We start from the raw sequence: 13,717 nt of genomic DNA on the forward strand, positions 1-13,717 counted from the left end.
TTACTTTCTTCATCCAATATTTACTGAACACTAAGTGCCAGGGCCTGTTCGAGCACAGCAGGGAACAGAGTAAACGGTGTCCCTCCCTCATGAGGTTTATATTCTTGTGCAAAATGACAAATAAAAATCAGACAAATATATAATCAATATTGTGTATACAGACACATATCTATAGTATACATAAAGATCGCACAAAAATATGTAATAGTGAATGTGAGGGGATGGAGTGAGACAGGGATGCTACGACATATAGGGGGAATAGGTGGGCACATTCTCATAAAGACCCGATAGAGGGAGAGAATGAGCCATGTGAGTAGCCTGAGAAATCATTCAGGGCAGAGAAAATAGGGAAGTGCAAAGGCCCTGAGGCAGCCTGCTTGGTGAATATAAGGACCAGAAAGAAGAGCCTGAGCCTAGAGCATCCTAAGCAAGGGAAGAATGGGAAGTGCTGACAGGAGGATAGCTAGACTCCAGAGAAGACTTGCAAAGCATGGAAAGGCCTGGGTTTCTTTTCAAGGCTAGGAGGGAGTTGTTTTAAGTGTCTGAGCAGGGGAGTGATGTGACTCAACTGTTTTTAAGGAGATGACTACAGGACAAGTGAAAAAACAGGGAGGACAGGTGAGAGGGGATGGTGACCCAAGCCTGGGTGATGGGTGAGGTTTAAGTTTTAGAGAGAGAAGGAAAAGGAGGGCCCCAAGCTGTTGCAGAGCATATCAGGTCCCAGACAGGCAGAAGACTCATGAGACTGTCCCAATTGGAAAAAGACACAATTTTTAAAAATCAGATGTGAAAATTAAAAGTTCAGGAGCAATGAGTAAAAACCTCACTACCTTCTTTCCTCATTCACAGGAGGCTCATGGTGGTAACAGATGGATCCTCACAGTATCTGTCCAAATTCTCTGACCTGGATTTTCTTAAAGCCACTATTTTGTCTTGTTTCAGAGAGAGACAGAGGGAACCAAGGGGGTCCAATTACCTGAGTTACCCACCAGACTGCTGAAGTGCACTTGAAGGAATAGAGATCAGAAACCCTTAATTACCGTCCCAACATGATGTCTCTTTCCTGGGAATGAGAAGGGTTGTGTCTCTTTGCTCACCAGCCCAAGTGCAGCTTTGTGGAAGGGGTAGCCAGAAAAGTGCTCCTACTGGGAACAGGTCATAGGACAGCTGAGATCACAGCAAAGAGAGGAAGCATTTTTTTAAAAAAGATTTATTTATTTGAGAGAGAGAGAGAAGGAGAGTGCACAAGTGGGAGGAGGGGCAGAGAATCCACAAGCAGACTCCCCGCTGAGCATGGGGCTCAATCCCATGACCCTGAGATCATGAACTGAACCGAAATCAAGAGGTGGCCACTCAGTGGACCAAGCTAGATGCCCCAGGAGCAAGTATTTTTGAAGACCTACTGTGCTTACATACATAATTTATCCCCCAAAAAACCTGGGATAAAAAATGTAATTCTCATTTACAAAGAAGCCAAGGCTAAGGGAAGATAACAGGTTCAAGATTAGCCTGTCATGAAGTGTCAGAGTGGGGATTCAAAACTCTGTAGCCCATTTCCTTTCTGATATATTGGTGCTTTCCAATCTTCTGTATGTCATAATACACAAAGAAAAGAATGCTGGTTGGGACACTGGGGCTACTCCAAAACATGAAGGCATCACTGTTTCCGGGCCACGAGCTACCCGTATGTGGCACCGGTGAGGAAGTTCTTGCACGGGGCCCGGCTGCGTTGCACAATGACACACCTGAATCTCACTCAGCACGTCAACAGTGAGGCGAGTCTGTCTACCATCGTTTCTCCCTGCGGTTAGGAGTTTCTTCATTTGGCTAGGTCCTTCCCTAAAGCCAATGGCATAATGAGAGTTGGGGAACTGGTCAAGGAGATTCCTTCCAGCTGCTCTAAAGAAGTCCCCAAATCACTAGCCAGCGGGGCATCTCTGTGGTGTGCCAGGACCGTGGACAGCGCCCACCCGGCCATTCTGGGAGCTAATTGTGGGTTGCGGCTGCCCTCCTTCCCTTAGACCCACCCCTAGGGAAGAGAAGGTCCACATCCTCACTGAATACGCACCTGGCAGCACCTGATGGAGGCACTCCAGCAGGTGACTGGTCTCATTCCTCGAAAGAGAGCTTTAACAAACGGCACTCCTGGCCTGGAGTGGGATTTAAAACCACAGGAGCCGGGAGTCTTATAATTAAAGAGAAAAATGCAAGCAGCAGAATTTGGGGGTGTGGACCAATGAATTATTTTTGTGAGTAAAAGAATAGGTCGCAAATTAGTGGTGCACAGAATCCAGGGAAAATTCTAATTAACCCAGTAATTAGAAACGATGGAGTACAGTGAGAGGCAACTTGTTATCTCCAAATGAACCATGAGTAGCCCTGGAAGATAGAGAGGCAGCTCGGTGGGACAAATGCAGGAGATGAGATGAGCCCAGAGCCCAGGAGCTGGGCATTATTTTCTCCTGCCTATGCCTTCACTCCACAAGAGGCCCCAGCCAGATAGGGCTTTAAGTCTCAATACCCAGGTTGGAGACTCAGGCTACTCAGGACTCACCTGACCCAGAATTATTCTCCAACAAAATATACCCAGTCACGAACATGAGAATAATGTAGTACAGCAATCCATCTTGCATTTGAGCTTAGGTTCTCACCTGTAAATCTTCTGAACACCGTGAATATCTAGTGCTTTTTTTTTTAAATAACTAGTTTTAGCCATGATTGAACCACATTTTAATTTAAATAATTACTCATGGAGGTGGGAGAGGGGGAATTTTCAAAGCACTGTATCTGCACAAAATGGCTGCTTGTGCAGCAAGGGCTTCTGGGAGAACTCTTCATGTCCTCTGGGGGTGGGGTGGAGAAGCAATAATGCTTACACTCCAGTTTTCCACCCTCACCTACAGGAACTTCCCCAAGATCAATGGTGGCTTGCAGGTACAAGGCAGGATAGGACAAACGGGCCTATTCTCCCAGGGCTGATGATTTCTCAGAGAGCAAAGAGATGAAGAGGCAGGAAGAATCAGAAGCCACATTTCCTAGAGCAGCCAAGGACTCCAGGGCAATGCCCCAGGGGTGAGGACAGTGGGCTCTCCATGGGACAAGACTAGGAAGCAAGCAGCATCCCTCTGAGCAGCCCATGCCAGCAGCTGCCATAAATAACCTTGGAGTGTTAACAGTTTCACTCTGGGGTCTGGGGCCTGACCAGAAATCCCTCCAAGTCCCTGGCACATGCTCTCCAGCAGAGAAATCTGACACACCAGAGCTCCCAGCAGCAACACGGCCGCCTTGATTCTGCGGAGGCAGACATCCTCCGGGTACCATCCAGCCTGCCGGGACTCTTCCCTCGCTGCTTTCAGCACCAACCCCTGACTTGGATAAACTTTAAGGAATGAGGTCAGGAGTGGTAGAGATCGGGAAGAAAAAGACCAACAGGACAGTAAAGCATGACAATGGAGCCTGGGATCTTTGGCTGGATTCCAACCCACCAGACACAACAGACCAGATTTCCCAAACCGTGGAAGTTTACGTATGTTCATTCTCTACCAAATTCCCACTGGTGGAGGCTCATTTTCTGCTTCCTTGGGGCACTGGCTTAAAGAACCGGACCCACAGGCTTAGAACACCTTGTTTGGATAAATGCTCAGGTAGCCAGCAAATATTTATTAAGAGCATACCGTGAAGATATCACCTAAGTGGTTCGGGGCATAAAGTCTGGATCCTGCTGTACCTGATCAGATTGCCAGATTGCTGCTCACTATCAGTGTGACCTTGGACAAATTATTTCACCTCTCTGAACATCAAGTCCCATATCTGTAAAGTACAGAGAGCACTATCCATCTCCTGTGGTTGTAGCGAAGATTAAATGAGATGGTATATGAATAAAGCACTTAGCATAACACTGAAGCCTTCGGTAAAAACCTGGGCGACACTGTTGTGTGCCAAGCATGGCGTGGGTTGCTGGAACCTAGAATGGCAGTCACCTGCCCTAAAAGCACGCCAAGCTGGCCTTTCCCCACAGGTCACTAACCTGCCCATCTAGGTTAGCGCACTAATACAGATCCACCAGTAGTCTTGTGCTTCTGACCTCTGGTAGTCTGGGACACAAGGTGGGGGAGGATGATGGAAAAGGACTTTGTTGGGGCTGACTTACAGAGTCTTTTCCCAGCCTGGGTGCTCCAGATGTTTTGCTGTGAGAACGCCTTGCAGCCCAGCCCAGGAGCAAGCCATAACTCAAATCTGCTTCCAGGAAGAAAGCTCAAATCCATCTTTCCTTTAAACTATTCTGCTGCTTATCTTAGCAACCTTAAAGGGACTGGTGATGAATTGTCCTGCTGCAGCTAACTTAGACAGGAAAGGAGCATGAGGGGAGGGAAGGTACACAGGCAGAGGGACCCTGCTTGTCAAGAATGCCCTCATCTCAGAAATTTGCTGCCAGATCCAGTGGGAAGGGCATACCTCCAGGGTGTGTGTGCCTCGTGCACACACATGCACACACACACACACACACACTGCCAGTAGTAGACTGGAGTCCCCTGGGCCTCTTGCTACACGGGGGATCCCCTTACTGCCTTTACTTTTGAGGCGCACACTTCTTAGCTACACCAAGTCTAGAGACATTACAGAAAGAGAGAGTGAGGGGCCAGGATCCCTCGGGAAAGGCAGGAGAATAACACAGTCTCCTCTCCAGAATGGTTGTCATGCAGCTTCCAACTCCATGGTGGACAGGACAGGTGGGGGGGGGGGAGGAGGGCAAGATCTTATCCAAGGGCAGGGGCCCTTGGAGTCCACCCAGCTAAATGCCACAACTTGAGAGCAGGCCACAGTTACCCACGATCCTAAGGAGTAAAGGTCCATGCAGGAGTCTCGCCCCGGAGCTGTTGCAGACAGCCGAGCACACTCACCAGACCCAGCACAGCTCTTCCCGCCACCCCCCGCCCTGTAATCCTGCTCTTACTCAGGGTGTCCTGGGGAGACCCAAAGGTTGGGAAGAGGTCAGTTTAAAGCTGAATTACGGGTCCTTCTCAACCACGTGAGAAGCCTTGACACTTTCATTGGTCTCCACACCCCTTCTCACACCAAGGCACAAGGGCAGGGAAAGAAAGAACCACCACTGTTTAAGGACCATAAAGACAAGTGTGGGGAATCAACATTTCACAAGCATCTGCCAGGTGTCCAGCAAGGGGCTCCAAATAAGCCTGAGAAAAGGCACTATAGGCATCCGCATTTTATAACTGAGGAAATCAAGGCTCTGGAGGTAAAGTGACTTGTCCAAGGTCACCCCATGCCAGCATGTGGCAGAGCACAGGGCCCATTTCTGTCCACAATCACAGAGCCTCCCACGGAGCCTCTGCTCCAACCCACCACCCAATCCCTGCTTGCCTTGCCTGTGGGGCCAGAGCTCTAGGACCCCTGCCCAGGAGCCAGACAGCCCGAGCTCTGCTTAGCTCACCCTGAGGACTTGCCCACCTCTGTGACCCCAAAACCCTGGGAGCTCTGGGGTTTTTTGCTTACAAGTCCGGATAAAGAACTCCATTCAACTCATAAATAGCTGACACACAATTCTGTGTGTGACTCAGGCCAAATGAACTGACTCCAATCAGCACCGGTGGGCATGATTTGCCTCCTGCACTGAGTCACTCGGGCCAAGCTGCAAGGATTTGCTGAAACTCACCACCTACTTAGCTGCAGCTGCTTCGTTGGAGAAAAGGCCAGCACAGGAGCCAAAACCTCTGATGGTTCCACTGGATGGGCCACAGCCAAGGACAGTCAGGTGTGACCTCAAAGCCCTTCCTGCTTGGGTGATGGGTCTACCTCACTGGACTGTGGGACAATGTAGGCACAGCACGAAATTCAAGAATCCTTTGCTGTTAACCTCAACACACTCTGACCTTGCTCTCTAGGCATCCATCAGAATGTCCAGCACCATCTAACAGGCTCCAACTCAAGTTTTGGTTGAATATTTGGGGAACCATTACAGGATTTTCTTAGCTCCTGGAAGTTCCTATTAACAAGGACAGCCCCCTCACAAGCATCGTTTTTTCTGTATACCGCTGCCCTGTCTCACCAACCCAACCTTCCTGTCTCACTCTCACAGCTGAATTGCACCCCCACTAAGGCAGCTCTGGTTAGAAATTTCCTAATTCCTAAAGGTTTTCCCAAAGAAGGAAAGAGGAATGGGATTTAAAAAAAAAAAAAATTTTTTTTTTTTAACTCAACTTGATAGCAACTGGGTCCTATAAAGGTGAGTGACCTCAGGATTTCCTAACACTTAAAGTCCGAGAGGGCTGTTTGGGCTTTAAAAGACAGCACTGGGCTACCTTCCTCAGCGGCCGCGCCCCTAGGGGAACTGCCCTCCCCAGACTACAGCGAGCACAGTTTGGGAGCACGATGCGCACAGGTATAAACGTGGCAGAGGCCTCTCCCGAGACAGTCCTCCAGACCCGCACCCCGCGCACGTCCCCCATGTCCGCCATTCGGTTGCCAGACGCGCTTCCCTCGAGGGAAGATGGGCTCCCCGCTAGCTCCGAATTGAGCGCGGTCCAGCCCCAGACTGGGAATTAAATATTCATCTCGGGCGTAAGCTCTCTGCTTCTCTGGCCAATGTTACTGTCAAGGTCACGGGCCTGAAGCCCAGCAGCTGGGGCTGGGGTCTCCAGCCGCGCAGGAGCCTCCTCGCGGGAACTGCGCCCTGGGCGCGCAGCTCCGGGCGGCCACACCGGCCGGGTCTCCAACCTGGTCCTCCGCGGGGCGCTTGCCTCTGCACCTCTGCCCGGTTACCCCCGGAGTTCTTGGGCCCTCCTGAGCCCGGGAAGCTAGAGCCGGTTGGCCAACCCGTGAGCGCGGAGGTGCGCGAGCCCCGGGGCTCCGTCTCCAGGCAACAGCGGCTGGAGCGGCGGGAGGAGCCCGGGGCCCGCTCAGGGCCGGGCGGGTACCTGGCGGCGCCTCCTCGCGCCTCTGTCTTTAGGCCTTCCTGGCTGGGGCGGGGCCGGAACAGCTAAAGTTGCGGTGGCTGGCGCGGTAAACCCGGGCGGGGCGCGGCCGGCGACTCACCTGTCCGGCGTGGGCAGTCGCGCGGACTCGGCCCCTGCACTCCGGCCGAGTAGCTACGGTCCCAGACGGGTGGCGGGCGCACCGCCCCTCCCACGGGCAGCCCGAGTCTGGCGGCGGCGGGCACCGGCCGGGTCTGGGAGGGGACCTGGAGTCGCGCGTCCGCGCACGCGACTCTGCTCGCTCCCTCCCTCCCTCGCCGCCGGTCCCGGCCCAGATCCCGCCCGCTGCGCGCTCGAGCCTCTAGAGAGCAGCGCTGGGACCCAGGTCCCGCGATGGAGACGGCGCGTGCGGCTGCGGTCGCCGGCGCCGAGTGCCGCCCTCCCTGTGCCCTGGCCGCGCCGGCTCTGCGGAGCGGAACGGAGCTGGGCGGAGCGCGGCGCGCACTGTTCCCTCGCTTTCCGAAAGGCCACCCTGGCGGCGGGGCGCCGTGACGCAGGCTTGACTCACGCGCGGGCCCGCGTCAGTGCGAGGCTCTGGGGCCGCAAGCGAGGCTCTGATGGCCGACGATGCAGGCTGAGGGGGTGGGCCAGGAGAGGGAGAGGGGCTAACCTGGGACCAGCCTCTTGTGGCGCCAGCCCAAGGGACCCAGACCCTAGGACAGCATTACCAGGGCTTCTGTCCTCAGAGAGGAATGGGGCCCCGATGGCCAAGGGCCTGCGGAGTCCTGGGCCTTATTTCTTCACCTTTTAAGGAGCAGCTCTTTGGCCTTCCTTTGTGAACTCAGCTCCAGCCAAAGTGCGTACTCCCCTGTAGCCACTTCCCCCTCCCTGCCTTCCTTCACTCATTCTTCCCCTGCTTGGAATTCCTTTTCCACTCCACCGTTCTTCTGTCCTACCATCCTCAAGACCGTTTCCCCTGCGGTTCAACTTCAATATAGTACTTTTCTGCTGAGCTTCTCCTGTATGCCACGGGGTTGAGAAGATCACAGAACTGTTGGGGGAACCTCTGGGACAGGCAGAGGGGGGTTACCTAGAGAGCCACAATATCAGGCCGAAAGACTGGGGAACCCTATAACATGGGGAAAATAGGGGACGATGAAGGGAAAGGAAAATTCTGACTGGGCTCTGGGCAGGCCTTGAGGAAGGAAGTGGGATCCTAGCCTCAAAGGGTGGACAGGACTTCAACAGACAGAAAAGGAGAAGGTTGGCCCTTGAGGGGAGAGCATGACAAGGAAAAAGATATCAGAGAGTGGAGAAGGTGTGCAGCAGAGGTGACTGACTGCCCAAGTTGGAGGAGTGGGGTAACAGGAGTGAAGTTAGGGAGGGGGAGCCATCATTCCCAGCCTTGGAGGGCTGGTTGTGTGGAGAGAGTCTGGGATGAATTCTCTGTGCTCTAAGGGACCTTGGCATTAGAGACAGTGTTTGGGGAAGGGAGAGGCAGGGGGAGGTGGAGGCTGATTCTCAGTTGTCCTACTGACAGGCAAGAGGGCCACTGTCACAAACTCTGAAGGTTCTGAGATTTTTTACCCTTGGATTCTAAAGAGTGAATCTGCCACTGTTTCATGGAAGCTGGCAGAAGACATGAGACTCCATGGCCAGAGACAAAGGACTTCATTACCTGTAGTGCAGCAAGAAGCAGGAGCTTCCCTTGCAAGTCAGTTTCCCTTGCTTTCCAAGTTCCTTGGGAAGGGCTAGGTCCCTGTGATCCTGCATACCCTGAGGAATTCTAAGTTTAGAAGCCCCAGTGCTTTATAATGGGATGCAAGCAAACCTGCCAGCATTTGCCCTGGAGAGAGACAGTGTTATCTTAGACAGCAAACAAGCCCATCTTCCACTGAGGGAGAGTGTCTCCTGAAGCTGTTCACTATGCAAATACCCTCGAAAAGATAGTCTGAAGCAAACAGCCCTCAGTGCCTCTGCCCACAAGGCCTGCAGAAATGTGAGACTCCCATGGAGATTTATCTCCCAAAAGACATCTATCCTTTCACTCAACAGCTACTGAGTGCTGTTGCCTGGTGCTATTCTAGGCCCTGAGGACACAGCAGAGAACAGGACAGGCGATGATCCCTATCCTCGTGGAGCTGACATGCAAGGAGACTCAACCAATAACACAGAGTGGGGTGAAGAGGCACGGCAGGAAGTAGCAAGTGATCCAGGAGACGTGCCAGAGGTGAACCAACAGAATGGGACACTGGACCTGGTGGGGGATGGTGAAGAAGGGCGGGATCAGAGTTAGGTGGTTTTGGGGCAAGGGAACTCATTGCAGTAATGGTGTGCTGGTCGGGAAGGATAGGACTTTGGACCTTGCAGACCTGTTTTCTCTCATCCCAACTGCCACTTCCTAGAGACCTTGAGCAAGTGATATCGCATTCTGATCCTCAGTTTCCACATCTGTACAATGAATAATACATCCCCCATAAGGCTGTTATGATGATCAGATGAGATGATTTTTAAAAATATCTGGTATTACGTCTGATATATATGCTTAAAAAATGACTGTTATTAGTGGTATCATTAGATGATTTATTATTATTAACCAGGATAGGGAATTTCAAAAGAGGAACAGATTTGAGGAGCAGTAGGGAAGAAGGTAATGAGATCACGGATCTAGGACATATTGAAAATAAAATGTCCGTGGGCTATCAAAAGGATAACCCCAAGATGTCCATTGCTTCCCTACCTGTATGTCACATCAACCCCAGTTAAGCCCTAACCATGAATGAACTCAATACTGGCTTTCTCTATGCCAAGTTCTCTAGAGAAAAACTCACTATGGAACACACAGGTGTCCCTCTGCTTTTCATGGTCATTAACCTCAAGTGGGCTCTGAAGTGGCACAACAACCTTCCTAGGATTCTCTGGTCAACTTACTTCTCCATTCTGTTGGAGGCCACTCCAGTCTTCTCCACTCTCCTAAATACCCATCCCACTGTAGCACCAATACCACATAGATCCCTGCTTTATTTTGGCCAGAAGCCCCCCTTGGTTTTCCACTGATAAAAGCAGACCTACCCCCCTAGGCCCCTACATTTGCACCTGCCCTCTCCTCCTCCTTCCTGGTACAGCATTGGAGAGTCTCTCCTGCTCCCTGAGATTAGCCCCCATCTGCCCACTGGGTCCCCTGGTCCCACGCTTCTTGAGATCCTCAGTCACTGTGGGTTACTCCTCTTCTCTCTTCCTTGTCCACATTTCCCTTGCTACTAGATCCTTCTTAGCAGCTATCTTCCTTTTACAAAGTCACTAAAGCTCCCATCCCTACCTTCTCATTGTCTCCCACATAGCCTACTTCCATTCCCTCAATCCCCACTCACTCTCCAACTTACCTCTGCCCATCATGCTGCCAAATGGCTTTCTCTTACTAAGGTCACAAGGGATTTCTATGTCACTAAATCCATGGAACAGTCTCCAAGTCCTCATCTCCCTGACCTCTCTATGATACTTGTCTTGGCTCTCCTTCCTTCTAGCACTCTCTTCCTTAGGACTCCACATTCCCTGGCTTTCCTCCTACCTTCTGGCCACCTCTCAGTTTCCCCTTCCAGTTCAATTCTGGGCCTCCCAGAGCCCTAGCCTTTTCACCCTTTGTACCTCTCTCCTAGAGCATCTCCCAGACCGACCACTGATTCCCACCTCTACATGTCCATTCCAGATATCCTCTGAGCTCTACATGCTCAACTTCCTACTCCATCTTTCCCCTTGACTCCTTTGGAATCACATCTAATGCAGATATGTAAGAAATACATTCACCATTCAAAGTTCTACACTGGAAACTTTCTGTAGTTCACTTCCTGCTCCTCCTCCAGTCTTCCCTGGCTCCATGAAGAGCTGAGCCAGTCAGAAACCCAGTAATCATCCTTGAGACCTCCTCTTTCTCCCTCTGTTGTGCAATCTACCACTAAATCCGGGAGATTTCATCTTCTAAGTACCTCTAGATTCTGTCTGTTTCTTTTTCATTCTGCTGCCATCAGTCAGACCAAAATAATGGCTCACCTGGACTCTCACCATCACCTCCTGATGATAATTCCAGTCTTGCTCCCTTTCTCCACACCACAATGGCACGATCTTTTAGAAGTCTAGATATGACCACACTCTTCTCAAGCTTGCAGAGTTTGGCTCACATCTTCAACACGTCCTTCCAGGCCTTGCCTTGGCCCTAGCCTCATTTCACACCTTCCCAAATGGCCTTCCCTACAGCCCACTGCCTGCTCCAACTTTCTCCTGGCTCTCCTATGCACCCACTCCTTCTTGACTTGGCCTTCAGCCATGTTCCCTCTCTGACAGAGAGCCTCTCTGTCCCATTCTCCTCTTCCCTCACTCCCTGCTCATCTACCCAGTTCACCTCAAACCCCAATTCTTCACACCTCTCCTGACCACGGAGAAGAATTCAATCTACCTCCCAAGAAGACATTTCTTCTTTGTAGCCCTTTTCATGATCGTAACCAGATGCCTAATGGTGTGACTGGCTGCTGAGTGATGGTCTCCTTGGCTGATGGGTAAACTCCATGAGGGCAGAGACCATGTCCTTCTTCACCACAAGGTGGACTCTCCACAGGGATTTGATGAAAGAATAGATAAAGCGGTGAGGTTAGAAATATGGGGTGGGGGGTGCACTTGGGTGGCTCAGTGGGAGAAGCCTCTGCCTTCGGCTTGGGTCATGATCTTGGGGTCCTGGGATTGAGCCCCGCATCGGGCTTTCTGCTCAGCAGGGAGCCTGCTTCCCCCCACCCTGCCTGCCTCTCTGCCCACTTGTGATCTCTCTCTGCCAAATAAATAAATAAAATCTTTTAAAATAAATAAATAAATACATTGTTTTAAAAAAAAGAAGAAATATGGCTATAAAGTTCAGGAGAGAGGGCTGAGGACAGACTTGGACATCATGAGTGGAAACGTGGTGCTGAAGTGGAGGGGAAGTACATAAAAGACAGTCAAGAAGACAGAACTTGGGGGGCTGTGCCTGCTTTGGAGGGGCAGGAGGAGCAAGAAGGGTCAGGAAAGAAGACAGAGAGGAAGAGTCAAGAGGTGAGTGGACAATGTTTATCACAGAAGAAAGTGTTTCTAGAAGGAGAAGGCAGTCCACAGTGTCAACATTTTCAGTGAGGTGAAAGAAAATAAAGTTCAGAAGATATCCCTGATTGAAGGTCCCAGCATGGAGAGGGAAGGAACACTTCCACCAGGAAGTCTTCCTGAACCCTCCAGCTCTCAGTGGCCATCTCCCCTCTGAACATCTAGAAAACTGATTCTTTCTTGCCAGGACTATAGAAAGATGTTTAAAGTATATCGGATAATATTATGAGGTAAGAATATTAGTAACCCCAGCTTACTCAAAGAGGAACTCAGGCTTGGTGTCCAAGTCATACAGCGAAGCCATCCCAGGACCAAAGTTCTTGCTCTCAACCTTGACATTTAGGGCTTTATAAAGTAGGTCCCCCTTCCCATGTCTATGCCTTACCTCTCAAATTAAGAGTGTGGCTGCATATAAGGCAGGGACCTCTTCCTCTTCATCTCTCCATGCTTTGCGCTCCCATACCCAACACAGGACGTACATATAAGAGGTGCTCAGTCAAAGCTTACAGGTCGGGAAGCCCTGTCAAGTATGGCGGGTCCAACACAATGACCTAATCCATTCTTCTCAATAGTGGTCCTACTTGGAAGAGGAGACACATTTACTGGTTAATCTCCCCTCCCCAGCTCTTCCTCTTCCACCCAAGCCTGTCTTCCTGAAAAGAAAGACACTGAAGTAATGCTCCTACTTTTTATTTCTCTGTACAGGAATCCAAGGAACGCTACGCCCCAGAATCATTAAGTAGTAATATGTAGGAGGAAGTGTTGGCCATGGTTTTTTCCAGGACACAGGGAGGCAGCCCAAATTGCAATTAACTTAAACTGTGTTTCTGAGTGTCTGAAACACACAGATGCTAAGCTATGATCTCTCCTTTGTCCTGAGGGGCACAATTATTAGTTTTTCCAGTGTGGGTGTTTTTGTAAAAGGCCCCAACATTGTTTGACTGTGTTCTCTTCAGGATGTGACGCTTATATCTCCTCCCTTTAAATCTAGGATCTGTGCTGCGCGAACAAGGGAGGTAAGTCATGTATTTTTCTGGACCCAAGCCGTCAGAAAATGGTAGCTTCCATTCTCTCTCTCAGGATGCTTGCTCTTAGAACCTGACTACCATTCTGTGGAGCCTAGAGAGAAGCCGATGAGGAGAAGAGGTCTCCAGCCTCCAGCGAGGGCTGAGTTCCTGACCTCGCCAGCCACAGGAATGCATCATCTTGGAAGCAGCTCCTCCAACCCACTCAGTCCCCACATGTGGACAGTGCATGGAGCCACCCACTGAGTCCTTCCCAAATGCCTGATGCCCAGAAACCATGAAATAGAGAAAGATAATGATCACCTTCATTTTATGCTTTAATTAATTATTTAATTAATGCTTTAAAAAATTAATGCTTTAATCAAACTGTGTATTAGGATGCTTCATTACACAGCAATAACCAGAACATGGGGCACCTGGGTGGCTCAGTGGGTTAAGCCTCTGCCTTCAGCTCAGGTCATGATCTCAGGGTCCTGGGATCGAGTCCTACATCGGGCTGTCTGCTTGGCAGGGAGCCTGCTTCCCCTCTCTCTCTGCCTGTCTCTCTGCCTACTTGTGATCTCTCTCTATCTCTCTGTCAAATAAATAAAAATCTTAAAAAATAATAATAATAACCAGAACAGCCGGGTAATTTTTAAGTAA

The 13,717-nt window shown here is 50.6% G+C and overlaps 1 protein-coding gene and 1 long non-coding RNA gene across 2 annotated transcripts in view; one reads left to right on the plus strand and one right to left on the minus strand.

The window, feature by feature from the left end:
• The window catches only part of SLC6A17 (solute carrier family 6 member 17), a 49,330-nt gene extending 41,873 nt beyond the window's left edge, over positions 1 to 7,457 (minus strand). Inside the window, exon 1 of the mRNA XM_004769728.3 lies at positions 7,051 to 7,457. The gene's annotated coding sequence lies outside the window, so the exon portion shown is untranslated. The remainder of the gene's footprint in view (positions 1 to 7,050) is intronic.
• Positions 7,458 to 7,461: 4 nt separating this feature from the next.
• Positions 7,462 to 13,473, plus strand: LOC101672578. The gene is made up of 3 exons (XR_200710.2): positions 7,462 to 7,785; positions 9,017 to 9,159; positions 13,131 to 13,473. It is a non-coding gene; the product is annotated as an uncharacterized LOC101672578 (long non-coding RNA).
• Positions 13,474 to 13,717: the final 244 nt, after the last annotated feature.

The sequence above is a fragment of the Mustela putorius genome, unplaced genomic scaffold (genome assembly GCF_011764305.1).
Source record: "Mustela putorius furo isolate JIRA1106 unplaced genomic scaffold, ASM1176430v1.1 tig00000585_pilon_pilon_pilon, whole genome shotgun sequence".
Lineage (NCBI taxonomy): Eukaryota > Metazoa > Chordata > Mammalia > Carnivora > Mustelidae > Mustela > Mustela putorius.